Source organism: Vulpes vulpes, unplaced genomic scaffold (assembly GCF_048418805.1).
Source record: "Vulpes vulpes isolate BD-2025 unplaced genomic scaffold, VulVul3 u000000749, whole genome shotgun sequence".
Lineage (NCBI taxonomy): Eukaryota > Metazoa > Chordata > Mammalia > Carnivora > Canidae > Vulpes > Vulpes vulpes.
Window position 1 is genome coordinate 152,681 of NW_027325752.1, and position 15,506 is coordinate 168,186.

At 76.1% G+C, this 15,506-nt stretch overlaps 7 non-coding genes and 1 pseudogene across 7 annotated transcripts; all 8 read left to right on the forward strand.

Moving 5' to 3' along the window:
* Positions 1-1,498: 1,498 nt before the first annotated feature.
* LOC140596838 (5S ribosomal RNA) lies at positions 1,499-1,617 on the forward strand. The gene has a single exon (XR_011998709.1). It is a non-coding gene; the product is annotated as a 5S ribosomal RNA (ribosomal RNA).
* A 1,659-nt stretch (positions 1,618-3,276) lies between these two features.
* Positions 3,277-3,395, forward strand: LOC140596840 (5S ribosomal RNA). Its single transcript, XR_011998711.1, has one exon. It is a non-coding gene; the product is annotated as a 5S ribosomal RNA (ribosomal RNA).
* A 1,668-nt stretch (positions 3,396-5,063) lies between these two features.
* On the forward strand, positions 5,064-5,182 carry LOC140596841 (5S ribosomal RNA). The gene has a single exon (XR_011998712.1). It is a non-coding gene; the product is annotated as a 5S ribosomal RNA (ribosomal RNA).
* A 1,655-nt stretch (positions 5,183-6,837) lies between these two features.
* LOC140596842 (5S ribosomal RNA) lies at positions 6,838-6,956 on the forward strand. The gene has a single exon (XR_011998713.1). It is a non-coding gene; the product is annotated as a 5S ribosomal RNA (ribosomal RNA).
* A 1,669-nt stretch (positions 6,957-8,625) lies between these two features.
* On the forward strand, positions 8,626-8,744 carry LOC140596843 (5S ribosomal RNA). The gene has a single exon (XR_011998714.1). It is a non-coding gene; the product is annotated as a 5S ribosomal RNA (ribosomal RNA).
* A 1,657-nt stretch (positions 8,745-10,401) lies between these two features.
* On the forward strand, positions 10,402-10,534 carry LOC140596880 (5S ribosomal RNA; annotated as a pseudogene).
* Positions 10,535-12,196: 1,662 nt separating this feature from the next.
* LOC140596844 (5S ribosomal RNA) lies at positions 12,197-12,315 on the forward strand. Its single transcript, XR_011998715.1, has one exon. It is a non-coding gene; the product is annotated as a 5S ribosomal RNA (ribosomal RNA).
* A 1,667-nt stretch (positions 12,316-13,982) lies between these two features.
* LOC140596845 (5S ribosomal RNA) lies at positions 13,983-14,101 on the forward strand. The gene has a single exon (XR_011998716.1). It is a non-coding gene; the product is annotated as a 5S ribosomal RNA (ribosomal RNA).
* Positions 14,102-15,506: the final 1,405 nt, after the last annotated feature.

Genomic DNA, 15,506 nt, shown 5'->3' on the forward strand with positions numbered 1-15,506 from the left:
AGCACCGAGGGCGCCGGCTGCACGGGCAGGAGGCCACACACATGCACCACCTCCTCTTCCTCTCAAGCCCTTCACCCTCGCAGCCCGCCCTTCAAGCACACCCACCCACGTCCTAGCCGGCCGCGCGTCCCAGGGCGCCGCGGGGGCCCGAAGGCGGCCGACGGAGGGGACGGGGCGACAGCAGGAACCTCGGGGCCGGGGCGGGGAGGGGGCGGTCGCTGGGGGGAGCCGGGCGGGGGCTGGATCCCGTCTCCGCAGGCCTGCGAGCCCCTCCGGGGGGCCGGGGCGGGGCTTTGGGGGCCGGGGCCGGGGCGGGGCTTTGGGGGCCGGGGCCGGGGCCGGGGCCCTCCTCGCCCCGCCCCAATCTCCGCCCCCAGGCCCGCCCCCAGCCCCTAGCAATTCCAGCAATTCCCTGGCACCGCCCCCAGCCTCCAAGCCACCCAGCCACCCGCAACCCCCCCCACCTTCGGCCCGGGCCCGCCTGCACCTTCTCTCCGAAGGACATGCCCTGCCTCCCCCGCGGACCACCGTCCCTTCGGCCCTCAGCCACGACGTCCACGCTCCGCGGGCCCGGGACACCAGATGGCCCGACCGCCCGGGGCCTCAGGCCCCGTTGGCACCGGGCTGCGCGCTCCGCGGCCCCGCAACAGCCAAGGCCACAGCGACGCGGGGGCGGCCGGCACCCATGCCGAAAAGGGCCGCGCGCAACACAGCAAGAGACACAAGAGAGACTCGCTCCGCGCCTGGGCGTGGGCGCCGCGCACGCAACACAGGCACACGGTCCCGCGGCGGTTCGGCTGATGGGCAGGAATGGGGGCAGAACGGCATCCCTGACACCGTGGCTGCAGGGCCCGCGGCTGCCAGGGCTCCTAAGGCAGCTCCAGGGCCTGCGCCCCTCCGGCGGGGTGGCTGCCTCGCCCCCACAGGCCTTGTGGCCCAGCTCCGAGTGCCCGTGTCCCTCCGTCTGTGTGTGTGTGTGTGTGTGTGTCTGTCTGTCTGTCGTGGGCACCTGTGTCTGTGTCCCTGCCTGTCCGAGGATGGGGTCCGGCGGCGCGGGCGGCCCCGGCTTGGCTTTGAGCCAGGCCGGCTGAAGAACAGGAGAGGCCAGGGGTCGTCCGGAGCCGGCCGGCGCCGGCCCGCGGCACCCCCCCAGCCAGTGAGCGGTCCGAGGTGGGGCGGCGTGCCATCCGGGGAGCCGAGCGGCGGCGACGCGCCCGCCAGGCCGGGGACGGGAGCGCGCCCGGGCTCCGGCGACAGCCTCCGCTCCGGGGTGCGGGAGGCGTCTTGGCCCCCACCCCCCCCGCCCGGCCCGGGGCAGGCGCCCTCCGCCACCCCGGGCGCGGCGCGGGAGGCGGTCAGTCAATCAATCAGTCGGGCCGGCAGGCGAGCATGCAGGCGGGCTGGCGCGATCGGGCGGGCGGAGGGCTGAGGAGCGGCGGGCGCCTGGCCCGGAGAGGCGCAGAGCAGGCTCTTGGGGCGCCCAGCGGCAGCCGCGGACGTCTACGGCCATACCACCCTGAACGCGCCCGATCTCGTCTGATCTCGGAAGCTAAGCAGGGTCGGGCCTGGTTAGTACTTGGATGGGAGACCGCCTGGGAATACCGGGTGCTGTAGGCTTTTTTTCCTCGGCCTTTTGCCTGCCTTCCTGTCTGTCCCTTGGCCGCCAACGCCCCCTCGACCAACGCGGCGGCGGCGGCGGCGGCGGCGGCGGCGGCGGCGGCGGCGGCGGCGCCCCCTCCGGGCGACCCGTGGCATGGCCCCCGCCCCGCCGGAAGCACCGCAGGGCGCCGCGGAGCACCGAGGGCGCCGGCTGCACGGGCAGGAGGCCACACACATGCACCACCTCCTCTTCCTCTCAAGCCCTTCACCCTCGCAGCCCGCCCTTCAAGCACACCCACCCACGTCCTAGCCGGCCGCGCGTCCCAGGGCGCCGCGGGGGCCCGAAGGCGGCCGACGGAGGGGACGGGGCGACAGCAGGAACCTCGGGGCCGGGGCGGGGAGGGGGCGGTCGCTGGGGGGAGCCGGGCGGGGGCTGGATCCCGTCTCCGCAGGCCTGCGAGCCCCTCCGGGGGGCCGGGGCGGGGCTTTGGGGGCCGGGGCCGGGGCGGGGCTTTGGGGGCCGGGGCCGGGGCCCTCCTCGCCCCGCCCCAATCTCCGCCCCCAGGCCCGCCCCCAGCCCCTAGCAATTCCCTGGCACCGCCCCCAGCCTCCAAGCCACCCAGCCACCCGCAACCCCCCCCACCTTCGGCCCGGGCCCGCCTGCACCTTCTCTCCGAAGGACATGCCCTGCCTCCCCCGCGGACCACCGTCCCTTCGGCCCTCAGCCACGACGTCCACGCTCCGCGGGCCCGGGACACCAGATGGCCCGACCGCCCGGGGCCTCAGGCCCCGTTGGCACCGGGCTGCGCGCTCCGCGGCCCCGCAACAGCCAAGGCCACAGCGACGCGGGGGCGGCCGGCACCCATGCCGAAAAGGGCCGCGCGCAACACAGCAAGAGACACAAGAGAGACTCGCTCCGCGCCTGGGCGTGGGCGCCGCGCACGCAACACAGGCACACGGTCCCGCGGCGGTTCGGCTGATGGGCAGGAATGGGGGCAGAACGGCATCCCTGACACCGTGGCTGCAGGGCCCGCGGCTGCCAGGGCTCCTAAGGCAGCTCCAGGGCCTGCGCCCCTCCGGCGGGGTGGCTGCCTCGCCCCCACAGGCCTTGTGGCCCAGCTCCGAGTGCCCGTGTCCCTCCGTCTGTGTGTGTGTGTGTGTGTGTGTCTGTCTGTCTGTCGTGGGCACCTGTGTCTGTGTCCCTGCCTGTCCGAGGATGGGGTCCGGCGGCGCGGGCGGCCCCGGCTTGGCTTTGAGCCAGGCCGGCTGAAGAACAGGAGAGGCCAGGGGTCGTCCGGAGCCGGCCGGCGCCGGCCCGCGGCACCCCCCCAGCCAGTGAGCGGTCCGAGGTGGGGCGGCGTGCCATCCGGGGAGCCGAGCGGCGGCGACGCGCCCGCCAGGCCGGGGACGGGAGCGCGCCCGGGCTCCGGCGACAGCCTCCGCTCCGGGGTGCGGGAGGCGTCTTGGCCCCCACCCCCCCCGCCCGGCCCGGGGCAGGCGCCCTCCGCCACCCCGGGCGCGGCGCGGGAGGCGGTCAGTCAATCAATCAGTCGGGCCGGCAGGCGAGCATGCAGGCGGGCTGGCGCGATCGGGCGGGCGGAGGGCTGAGGAGCGGCGGGCGCCTGGCCCGGAGAGGCGCAGAGCAGGCTCTTGGGGCGCCCAGCGGCAGCCGCGGACGTCTACGGCCATACCACCCTGAACGCGCCCGATCTCGTCTGATCTCGGAAGCTAAGCAGGGTCGGGCCTGGTTAGTACTTGGATGGGAGACCGCCTGGGAATACCGGGTGCTGTAGGCTTTTTTTCCTCGGCCTTTTGCCTGCCTTCCTGTCTGTCCCTTGGCCGCCAACGCCCCCTCGACCAACGCGGCGGCGGCGGCGGCGGCGGCGGCGGCGGCGGCGGCGGCGGCGGCGCCCCCTCCGGGCGACCCGTGGCATGGCCCCCGCCCCGCCGGAAGCACCGCAGGGCGCCGCGGAGCACCGAGGGCGCCGGCTGCACGGGCAGGAGGCCACACACATGCACCACCTCCTCTTCCTCTCAAGCCCTTCACCCTCGCAGCCCGCCCTTCAAGCACACCCACCCACGTCCTAGCCGGCCGCGCGTCCCAGGGCGCCGCGGGGGCCCGAAGGCGGCCGACGGAGGGGACGGGGCGACAGCAGGAACCTCGGGGCCGGGGCGGGGAGGGGGCGGTCGCTGGGGGGAGCCGGGCGGGGGCTGGATCCCGTCTCCGCAGGCCTGCGAGCCCCTCCGGGGGGCCGGGGCGGGGCTTTGGGGGCCGGGGCCGGGGCGGGGCTTTGGGGGCCGGGGCCGGGGCCGGGGCCCTCCTCGCCCCGCCCCAATCTCCGCCCCCAGGCCCGCCCCCAGCCCCTAGCAATTCCCTGGCACCGCCCCCAGCCTCCAAGCCACCCAGCCACCCGCAACCCCCCCCACCTTCGGCCCGGGCCCGCCTGCACCTTCTCTCCGAAGGACATGCCCTGCCTCCCCCGCGGACCACCGTCCCTTCGGCCCTCAGCCACGACGTCCACGCTCCGCGGGCCCGGGACACCAGATGGCCCGACCGCCCGGGGCCTCAGGCCCCGTTGGCACCGGGCTGCGCGCTCCGCGGCCCCGCAACAGCCAAGGCCACAGCGACGCGGGGGCGGCCGGCACCCATCCCATGCCGAAAAGGGCCGCGCGCAACACAGCAAGAGACACAAGAGAGACTCGCTCCGCGCCTGGGCGTGGGCGCCGCGCACGCAACACAGGCACACGGTCCCGCGGCGGTTCGGCTGATGGGCAGGAATGGGGGCAGAACGGCATCCCTGACACCGTGGCTGCAGGGCCCGCGGCTGCCAGGGCTCCTAAGGCAGCTCCAGGGCCTGCGCCCCTCCGGCGGGGTGGCTGCCTCGCCCCCACAGGCCTTGTGGCCCAGCTCCGAGTGCCCGTGTCCCTCCGTCTGTGTGTGTGTGTGTGTGTGTCTGTCTGTCTGTCGTGGGCACCTGTGTCTGTGTCCCTGCCTGTCCGAGGATGGGGTCCGGCGGCGCGGGCGGCCCCGGCTTGGCTTTGAGCCAGGCCGGCTGAAGAACAGGAGAGGCCAGGGGTCGTCCGGAGCCGGCCGGCGCCGGCCCGCGGCACCCCCCCAGCCAGTGAGCGGTCCGAGGTGGGGCGGCGTGCCATCCGGGGAGCCGAGCGGCGGCGACGCGCCCGCCAGGCCGGGGACGGGAGCGCGCCCGGGCTCCGGCGACAGCCTCCGCTCCGGGGTGCGGGAGGCGTCTTGGCCCCCACCCCCCCCGCCCGGCCCGGGGCAGGCGCCCTCCGCCACCCCGGGCGTGGCGCGGGAGGCGGTCAGTCAATCAATCAGTCGGGCCGGCAGGCGAGCATGCAGGCGGGCTGGCGCGATCGGGCGGGCGGAGGGCTGAGGAGCGGCGGGCGCCTGGCCCGGAGAGGCGCAGAGCAGGCTCTTGGGGCGCCCAGCGGCAGCCGCGGACGTCTACGGCCATACCACCCTGAACGCGCCCGATCTCGTCTGATCTCGGAAGCTAAGCAGGGTCGGGCCTGGTTAGTACTTGGATGGGAGACCGCCTGGGAATACCGGGTGCTGTAGGCTTTTTTTCCTCGGCCTTTTGCCTGCCTTCCTGTCTGTCCCTTGGCCGCCAACGCCCCCTCGACCAACGCGGCGGCGGCGGCGGCGGCGGCGGCGGCGGCGGCGGCGCCCCCCTCCGGGCGACCCGTGGCATGGCCCCCGCCCCGCCGGAAGCACCGCAGGGCGCCGCGGAGCACCGAGGGCGCCGGCTGCACGGGCAGGAGGCCACACACATGCACCACCTCCTCTTCCTCTCAAGCCCTTCACCCTTGCAGCCCGCCCTTCAAGCACACCCACCCACGTCCTAGCCGGCCGCGCGTCCCAGGGCGCCGCGGGGGCCCGAAGGCGGCCGACGGAGGGGACGGGGCGACAGCAGGAACCTCGGGGCCGGGGCGGGGAGGGGGCGGTCGCTGGGGGGAGCCGGGCGGGGGCTGGATCCCGTCTCCGCAGGCCTGCGAGCCCCTCCGGGGGGCCGGGGCGGGGCTTTGGGGGCCGGGGCCGGGGCGGGGCTTTGGGGGCCGGGGCCGGGGCCGGGGCCCTCCTCGCCCCGCCCCAATCTCCGCCCCCAGGCCCGCCCCCAGCCCCTAGCAATTCCCTGGCACCGCCCCCAGCCTCCAAGCCACCCAGCCACCCGCAACCCCCCCCACCTTCGGCCCGGGCCCGCCTGCACCTTCTCTCCGAAGGACATGCCCTGCCTCCCCCGCGGACCACCGTCCCTTCGGCCCTCAGCCACGACGTCCACGCTCCGCGGGCCCGGGACACCAGATGGCCCGACCGCCCGGGGCCTCAGGCCCCGTTGGCACCGGGCTGCGCGCTCCGCGGCCCCGCAACAGCCAAGGCCACAGCGACGCGGGGGCGGCCGGCACCCATGCCGAAAAGGGCCGCGCGCAACACAGCAAGAGACACAAGAGAGACTCGCTCCGCGCCTGGGCGTGGGCGCCGCGCACGCAACACAGGCACACGGTCCCGCGGCGGTTCGGCTGATGGGCAGGAATGGGGGCAGAACGGCATCCCTGACACCGTGGCTGCAGGGCCCGCGGCTGCCAGGGCTCCTAAGGCAGCTCCAGGGCCTGCGCCCCTCCGGCGGGGTGGCTGCCTCGCCCCCACAGGCCTTGTGGCCCAGCTCCGAGTGCCCGTGTCCCTCCGTCTGTGTGTGTGTGTGTGTGTGTCTGTCTGTCTGTCGTGGGCACCTGTGTCTGTGTCCCTGCCTGTCCGAGGATGGGGTCCGGCGGCGCGGGCGGCCCCGGCTTGGCTTTGAGCCAGGCCGGCTGAAGAACAGGAGAGGCCAGGGGTCGTCCGGAGCCGGCCGGCGCCGGCCCGCGGCACCCCCCCAGCCAGTGAGCGGTCCGAGGTGGGGCGGCGTGCCATCCGGGGAGCCGAGCGGCGGCGACGCGCCCGCCAGGCCGGGGACGGGAGCGCGCCCGGGCTCCGGCGACAGCCTCCGCTCCGGGGTGCGGGAGGCGTCTTGGCCCCCACCCCCCCCGCCCGGCCCGGGGCAGGCGCCCTCCGCCACCCCGGGCGCGGCGCGGGAGGCGGTCAGTCAATCAATCAGTCGGGCCGGCAGGCGAGCATGCAGGCGGGCTGGCGCGATCGGGCGGGCGGAGGGCTGAGGAGCGGCGGGCGCCTGGCCCGGAGAGGCGCAGAGCAGGCTCTTGGGGCGCCCAGCGGCAGCCGCGGACGTCTACGGCCATACCACCCTGAACGCGCCCGATCTCGTCTGATCTCGGAAGCTAAGCAGGGTCGGGCCTGGTTAGTACTTGGATGGGAGACCGCCTGGGAATACCGGGTGCTGTAGGCTTTTTTTCCTCGGCCTTTTGCCTGCCTTCCTGTCTGTCCCTTGGCCGCCAACGCCCCCTCGACCAACGCGGCGGCGGCGGCGGCGGCGGCGGCGGCGGCGGCGGCGGCGGCGGCGGCGCCCCCCTCCGGGCGACCCGTGGCATGGCCCCCGCCCCGCCGGAAGCACCGCAGGGCGCCGCGGAGCACCGAGGGCGCCGGCTGCACGGGCAGGAGGCCACACACATGCACCACCTCCTCTTCCTCTCAAGCCCTTCACCCTCGCAGCCCGCCCTTCAAGCACACCCACCCACGTCCTAGCCGGCCGCGCGTCCCAGGGCGCCGCGGGGGCCCGAAGGCGGCCGACGGAGGGGACGGGGCGACAGCAGGAACCTCGGGGCCGGGGCGGGGAGGGGGCGGTCGCTGGGGGGAGCCGGGCGGGGGCTGGATCCCGTCTCCGCAGGCCTGCGAGCCCCTCCGGGGGGCCGGGGCGGGGCTTTGGGGGCCGGGGCCGGGGCGGGGCTTTGGGGGCCGGGGCCGGGGCCGGGGCCCTCCTCGCCCCGCCCCAATCTCCGCCCCCAGGCCCGCCCCCAGCCCCTAGCAATTCCCTGGCACCGCCCCCAGCCTCCAAGCCACCCAGCCACCCGCAACCCCCCCCACCTTCGGCCCGGGCCCGCCTGCACCTTCTCTCCGAAGGACATGCCCTGCCTCCCCCGCGGACCACCGTCCCTTCGGCCCTCAGCCACGACGTCCACGCTCCGCGGGCCCGGGACACCAGATGGCCCGACCGCCCGGGGCCTCAGGCCCCGTTGGCACCGGGCTGCGCGCTCCGCGGCCCCGCAACAGCCAAGGCCACAGCGACGCGGGGGCGGCCGGCACCCATGCCGAAAAGGGCCGCGCGCAACACAGCAAGAGACACAAGAGAGACTCGCTCCGCGCCTGGGCGTGGGCGCCGCGCACGCAACACAGGCACACGGTCCCGCGGCGGTTCGGCTGATGGGCAGGAATGGGGGCAGAACGGCATCCCTGACACCGTGGCTGCAGGGCCCGCGGCTGCCAGGGCTCCTAAGGCAGCTCCAGGGCCTGCGCCCCTCCGGCGGGGTGGCTGCCTCGCCCCCACAGGCCTTGTGGCCCAGCTCCGAGTGCCCGTGTCCCTCCGTCTGTGTGTGTGTGTGTGTGTGTGTCTGTCTGTCTGTCGTGGGCACCTGTGTCTGTGTCCCTGCCTGTCCGAGGATGGGGTCCGGCGGCGCGGGCGGCCCCGGCTTGGCTTTGAGCCAGGCCGGCTGAAGAACAGGAGAGGCCAGGGGTCGTCCGGAGCCGGCCGGCGCCGGCCCGCGGCACCCCCCCAGCCAGTGAGCGGTCCGAGGTGGGGCGGCGTGCCATCCGGGGAGCCGAGCGGCGGCGACGCGCCCGCCAGGCCGGGGACGGGAGCGCGCCCGGGCTCCGGCGACAGCCTCCGCTCCGGGGTGCGGGAGGCGTCTTGGCCCCCACCCCCCCCGCCCGGCCCGGGGCAGGCGCCCTCCGCCACCCCGGGCGCGGCGCGGGAGGCGGTCAGTCAATCAATCAGTCGGGCCGGCAGGCGAGCATGCAGGCGGGCTGGCGCGATCGGGCGGGCGGAGGGCTGAGGAGCGGCGGGCGCCTGGCCCGGAGAGGCGCAGAGCAGGCTCTTGGGGCGCCCAGCGGCAGCCGCGGACGTCTACGGCCATACCACCCTGAACGCGCCCGATCTCGTCTGATCTCGGAAGCTAAGCAGGGTCGGGCCTGGTTAGTACTTGGATGGGAGACCGCCTGGGAATACCGGGTGCTGTAGGCTTTTTTTCCTCGGCCTTTTGCCTGCCTTCCTGTCTGTCCCTTGGCCGCCAACGCCCCCTCGACCAACGCGGCGGCGGCGGCGGCGGCGGCGGCGGCGGCGGCGGCGGCGCGGCCCCCTCCGGGCGACCCGTGGCATGGCCCCCGCCCCGCCGGAAGCACCGCAGGGCGCCGCGGAGCACCGAGGGCGCCGGCTGCACGGGCAGGAGGCCACACACATGCACCACCTCCTCTTCCTCTCAAGCCCTTCACCCTCGCAGCCCGCCCTTCAAGCACACCCACCCACGTCCTAGCCGGCCGCGCGTCCCAGGGCGCCGCGGGGGCCCGAAGGCGGCCGACGGAGGGGACGGGGCGACAGCAGGAACCTCGGGGCCGGGGCGGGGAGGGGGCGGTCGCTGGGGGGAGCCGGGCGGGGGCTGGATCCCGTCTCCGCAGGCCTGCGAGCCCCTCCGGGGGGCCGGGGCGGGGCTTTGGGGGCCGGGGCCGGGGCGGGGCTTTGGGGGCCGGGGCCGGGGCCGGGGCCTCCTCGCCCCGCCCCAATCTCCGCCCCCAGGCCCGCCCCCAGCCCCTAGCAATTCCCTGGCACCGCCCCCAGCCTCCAAGCCACCCAGCCACCCGCAACCCCCCCCACCTTCGGCCCGGGCCCGCCTGCACCTTCTCTCCGAAGGACATGCCCTGCCTCCCCCGCGGACCACCGTCCCTTCGGCCCTCAGCCACGACGTCCACGCTCCGCGGGCCCGGGACACCAGATGGCCCGACCGCCCGGGGCCTCAGGCCCCGTTGGCACCGGCGCGCTCCGCGGCCCCGCAACAGCCAAGGCCACAGCGACGCGGGGGCGGCCGGCACCCATGCCGAAAAGGGCCGCGCGCAACACAGCAAGAGACACAAGAGAGACTCGCTCCGCGCCTGGGCGTGGGCGCCGCGCACGCAACACAGGCACACGGTCCCGCGGCGGTTCGGCTGATGGGCAGGAATGGGGGCAGAACGGCATCCCTGACACCGTGGCTGCAGGGCCCGCGGCTGCCAGGGCTCCTAAGGCAGCTCCAGGGCCTGCGCCCCTCCGGCGGGGTGGCTGCCTCGCCCCCACAGGCCTTGTGGCCCAGCTCCGAGTGCCCGTGTCCCTCCGTCTGTGTGTGTGTGTGTGTGTGTGTCTGTCTGTCTGTCGTGGGCACCTGTGTCTGTGTCCCTGCCTGTCCGAGGATGGGGTCCGGCGGCGCGGGCGGCCCCGGCTTGGCTTTGAGCCAGGCCGGCTGAAGAACAGGAGAGGCCAGGGGTCGTCCGGAGCCGGCCGGCGCCGGCCCGCGGCACCCCCCCAGCCAGTGAGCGGTCCGAGGTGGGGCGGCGTGCCATCCGGGGAGCCGAGCGGCGGCGACGCGCCCGCCAGGCCGGGGACGGGAGCGCGCCCGGGCTCCGGCGACAGCCTCCGCTCCGGGGTGCGGGAGGCGTCTTGGCCCCCACCCCCCCCGCCCGGCCCGGGGCAGGCGCCCTCCGCCACCCCGGGCGCGGCGCGGGAGGCGGTCAGTCAATCAATCAGTCGGGCCGGCAGGCGAGCATGCAGGCGGGCTGGCGCGATCGGGCGGGCGGAGGGCTGAGGAGCGGCGGGCGCCTGGCCCGGAGAGGCGCAGAGCAGGCTCTTGGGGCGCCCAGCGGCAGCCGCGGACGTCTACGGCCATACCACCCTGAACGCGCCCGATCTCGTCTGATCTATCTCGTCTGATCTCGGAAGCTAAGCAGGGTCGGGCCTGGTTAGTACTTGGATGGGAGACCGCCTGGGAATACCGGGTGCTGTAGGCTTTTTTTCCTCGGCCTTTTGCCTGCCTTCCTGTCTGTCCCTTGGCCGCCAACGCCCCCTCGACCAACGCGCGGCGGCGGCGGCGGCGGCGGCGGCGGCGGCGGCGGCGGCGCCCCCCTCCGGGCGACCCGTGGCATGGCCCCCGCCCCGCCGGAAGCACCGCAGGGCGCCGCGGAGCACCGAGGGCGCCGGCTGCACGGGCAGGAGGCCACACACATGCACCACCTCCTCTTCCTCTCAAGCCCTTCACCCTCGCAGCCCGCCCTTCAAGCACACCCACCCACGTCCTAGCCGGCCGCGCGTCCCAGGGCGCCGCGGGGGCCCGAAGGCGGCCGACGGAGGGGACGGGGCGACAGCAGGAACCTCGGGGCCGGGGCGGGGAGGGGGCGGTCGCTGGGGGGAGCCGGGCGGGGGCTGGATCCCGTCTCCGCAGGCCTGCGAGCCCCTCCGGGGGGCCGGGGCGGGGCTTTGGGGGCCGGGGCCGGGGCGGGGCTTTGGGGGCCGGGGCCGGGGCCGGGGCCCTCCTCGCCCCGCCCCAATCTCCGCCCCCAGGCCCGCCCCCAGCCCCTAGCAATTCCCTGGCACCGCCCCCAGCCTCCAAGCCACCCAGCCACCCGCAACCCCCCCCACCTTCGGCCCGGGCCCGCCTGCACCTTCTCTCCGAAGGACATGCCCTGCCTCCCCCGCGGACCACCGTCCCTTCGGCCCTCAGCCACGACGTCCACGCTCCGCGGGCCCGGGACACCAGATGGCCCGACCGCCCGGGGCCTCAGGCCCCGTTGGCACCGGGCTGCGCGCTCCGCGGCCCCGCAACAGCCAAGGCCACAGCGACGCGGGGGCGGCCGGCACCCATGCCGAAAAGGGCCGCGCGCAACACAGCAAGAGACACAAGAGAGACTCGCTCCGCGCCTGGGCGTGGGCGCCGCGCACGCAACACAGGCACACGGTCCCGCGGCGGTTCGGCTGATGGGCAGGAATGGGGGCAGAACGGCATCCCTGACACCGTGGCTGCAGGGCCCGCGGCTGCCAGGGCTCCTAAGGCAGCTCCAGGGCCTGCGCCCCTCCGGCGGGGTGGCTGCCTCGCCCCCACAGGCCTTGTGGCCCAGCTCCGAGTGCCCGTGTCCCTCCGTCTGTGTGTGTGTGTGTGTGTGTGTCTGTCTGTCTGTCGTGGGCACCTGTGTCTGTGTCCCTGCCTGTCCGAGGATGGGGTCCGGCGGCGCGGGCGGCCCCGGCTTGGCTTTGAGCCAGGCCGGCTGAAGAACAGGAGAGGCCAGGGGTCGTCCGGAGCCGGCCGGCGCCGGCCCGCGGCACCCCCCCAGCCAGTGAGCGGTCCGAGGTGGGGCGGCGTGCCATCCGGGGAGCCGAGCGGCGGCGACGCGCCCGCCAGGCCGGGGACGGGAGCGCGCCCGGGCTCCGGCGACAGCCTCCGCTCCGGGGTGCGGGAGGCGTCTTGGCCCCCACCCCCCCCGCCCGGCCCGGGGCAGGCGCCCTCCGCCACCCCGGGCGCGGCGCGGGAGGCGGTCAGTCAATCAATCAGTCGGGCCGGCAGGCGAGCATGCAGGCGGGCTGGCGCGATCGGGCGGGCGGAGGGCTGAGGAGCGGCGGGCGCCTGGCCCGGAGAGGCGCAGAGCAGGCTCTTGGGGCGCCCAGCGGCAGCCGCGGACGTCTACGGCCATACCACCCTGAACGCGCCCGATCTCGTCTGATCTCGGAAGCTAAGCAGGGTCGGGCCTGGTTAGTACTTGGATGGGAGACCGCCTGGGAATACCGGGTGCTGTAGGCTTTTTTTCCTCGGCCTTTTGCCTGCCTTCCTGTCTGTCCCTTGGCCGCCAACGCCCCCTCGACCAACGCGGCGGCGGCGGCGGCGGCGGCGGCGGCGGCGGCGGCGGCGCCCCCCTCCGGGCGACCCGTGGCATGGCCCCCGCCCCGCCGGAAGCACCGCAGGGCGCCGCGGAGCACCGAGGGCGCCGGCTGCACGGGCAGGAGGCCACACACATGCACCACCTCCTCTTCCTCTCAAGCCCTTCACCCTCGCAGCCCGCCCTTCAAGCACACCCACCCACGTCCTAGCCGGCCGCGCGTCCCAGGGCGCCGCGGGGGCCCGAAGGCGGCCGACGGAGGGGACGGGGCGACAGCAGGAACCTCGGGGCCGGGGCGGGGAGGGGGCGGTCGCTGGGGGGAGCCGGGCGGGGGCTGGATCCCGTCTCCGCAGGCCTGCGAGCCCCTCCGGGGGGCCGGGGCGGGGCTTTGGGGGCCGGGGCCGGGGCGGGGCTTTGGGGGCCGGGGCCGGGGCCGGGGCCGGGGCCGGGCCCGCCTGCGGGCCCTCCTCGCCCCGCCCCAATCTCCGCCCCCAGGCCCGCCCCCAGCCCCTAGCAATTCCCTGGCACCGCCCCCAGCCTCCAAGCCACCCAGCCACCCGCAACCCCCCCCACCTTCGGCCCGGGCCCGCCTGCACCTTCTCTCCGAAGGACATGCCCTGCCTCCCCCGCGGACCACCGTCCCTTCGGCCCTCAGCCACGACGTCCACGCTCCGCGGGCCCGGGACACCAGATGGCCCGACCGCCCGGGGCCTCAGGCCCCGTTGGCACCGGGCTGCGCGCTCCGCGGCCCCGCAACAGCCAAGGCCACAGCGACGCGGGGGCGGCCGGCACCCATGCCGAAAAGGGCCGCGCGCAACACAGCAAGAGACACAAGAGAGACTCGCTCCGCGCCTGGGCGTGGGCGCCGCGCACGCAACACAGGCACACGGTCCCGCGGCGGTTCGGCTGATGGGCAGGAATGGGGGCAGAACGGCATCCCTGACACCGTGGCTGCAGGGCCCGCGGCTGCCAGGGCTCCTAAGGCAGCTCCAGGGCCTGCGCCCCTCCGGCGGGGTGGCTGCCTCGCCCCCACAGGCCTTGTGGCCCAGCTCCGAGTGCCCGTGTCCCTCCGTCTGTGTGTGTGTGTGTGTGTGTCTGTCTGTCTGTCGTGGGCACCTGTGTCTGTGTCCCTGCCTGTCCGAGGATGGGGTCCGGCGGCGCGGGCGGCCCCGGCTTGGCTTTGAGCCAGGCCGGCTGAAGAACAGGAGAGGCCAGGGGTCGTCCGGAGCCGGCCGGCGCCGGCCCGCGGCACCCCCCCAGCCAGTGAGCGGTCCGAGGTGGGGCGGCGTGCCATCCGGGGAGCCGAGCGGCGGCGACGCGCCCGCCAGGCCGGGGACGGGAGCGCGCCCGGGCTCCGGCGACAGCCTCCGCTCCGGGGTGCGGGAGGCGTCTTGGCCCCCACCCCCCCCGCCCGGCCCGGGGCAGGCGCCCTCCGCCACCCCGGGCGCGGCGCGGGAGGCGGTCAGTCAATCAATCAGTCGGGCCGGCAGGCGAGCATGCAGGCGGGCTGGCGCGATCGGGCGGGCGGAGGGCTGAGGAGCGGCGGGCGCCTGGCCCGGAGAGGCGCAGAGCAGGCTCTTGGGCCGCGGACGTCTACGGCCATACCACCCTGAACGCGCCCGATCTCGTCTGATCTCGGAAGCTAAGCAGGGTCGGGCCTGGTTAGTACTTGGATGGGAGACCGCCTGGGAATACCGGGTGCTGTAGGCTTTTTTTCCTCGGCCTTTTGCCTGCCTTCCTGTCTGTCCCTTGGCCGCCAACGCCCCCTCGACCAACGCGGCGGCGGCGGCGGCGGCGGCGGCGGCGGCGGCGGCGGCGGCGGCCCCCCTCCGGGCGACCCGTGGCATGGCCCCCGCCCCGCCGGAAGCACCGCAGGGCGCCGCGGAGCACCGAGGGCGCCGGCTGCACGGGCAGGAGGCCACACACATGCACCACCTCCTCTTCCTCTCAAGCCCTTCACCCTCGCAGCCCGCCCTTCAAGCACACCCACCCACGTCCTAGCCGGCCGCGCGTCCCAGGGCGCCGCGGGGGCCCGAAGGCGGCCGACGGAGGGGACGGGGCGACAGCAGGAACCTCGGGGCCGGGGCGGGGAGGGGGCGGTCGCTGGGGGGAGCCGGGCGGGGGCTGGATCCCGTCTCCGCAGGCCTGCGAGCCCCTCCGGGGGGCCGGGGCGGGGCTTTGGGGGCCGGGGCCGGGGCGGGGCTTTGGGGGCCGGGGCCGGGGCCGGGGCCCTCCTCGCCCCGCCCCAATCTCCGCCCCCAGGCCCGCCCCCAGCCCCTAGCAATTCCCTGGCACCGCCCCCAGCCTCCAAGCCACCCAGCCACCCGCAACCCCCCCCACCTTCGGCCCGGGCCCGCCTGCACCTTCTCTCCCGAAGGACATGCCCTGCCTCCCCCGCGGACCACCGTCCCTTCGGCCCTCAGCCACGACGTCCACGCTCCGCGGGCCCGGGACACCAGATGGCCCGACCGCCCGGGGCCTCAGGCCCCGTTGGCACCGGGCTGCGCGCTCCGCGGCCCCGCAACAGCCAAGGCCACAGCGACGCGGGGGCGGCCGGCACCCATGCCGAAAAGGGCCGCGCGCAACACAGCAAGAGACACAAGAGAGACTCGCTCCGCGCCTGGGCGTGGGCGCCGCGCACGCAACACAGGCACACGGTCCCGCGGCGGTTCGGCTGATGGGCAGGAATGGGGGCAGAACGGCATCCCTGACACCGTGGCTGCAGGGCCCGCGGCTGCCAGGGCTCCTAAGGCAGCTCCAGGGCCTGCGCCCCTCCGGCGGGGTGGCTGCCTCGCCCCCACAGGCCTTGTGGCCCAGCTCCGAGTGCCCGTGTCCCTCCGTCTGTGTGTGTGTGTGTGTGTGTCTGTCTGTCTGTCGTGGGCACCTGTGTCTGTGTCCCTGCCTGTCCGAGGATGGGGTCCGGCGGCGCGGGCGGCCCCGGCTTGGCTTTGAGCCAGGCCGGCTGAAGAACAGGAGAGGCCAGGGGTCGTCCGGAGCCGGCCGGCGCCGGCCCGCGGCACCCCCCCAGCCAGTGAGCGGTCCGAGGTGGGGCGGCGTGCCATCCGGGGAGCCGAGCGGCGGCGACGCGCCCGCCAGGCCGGGGACGGGAGCGCGC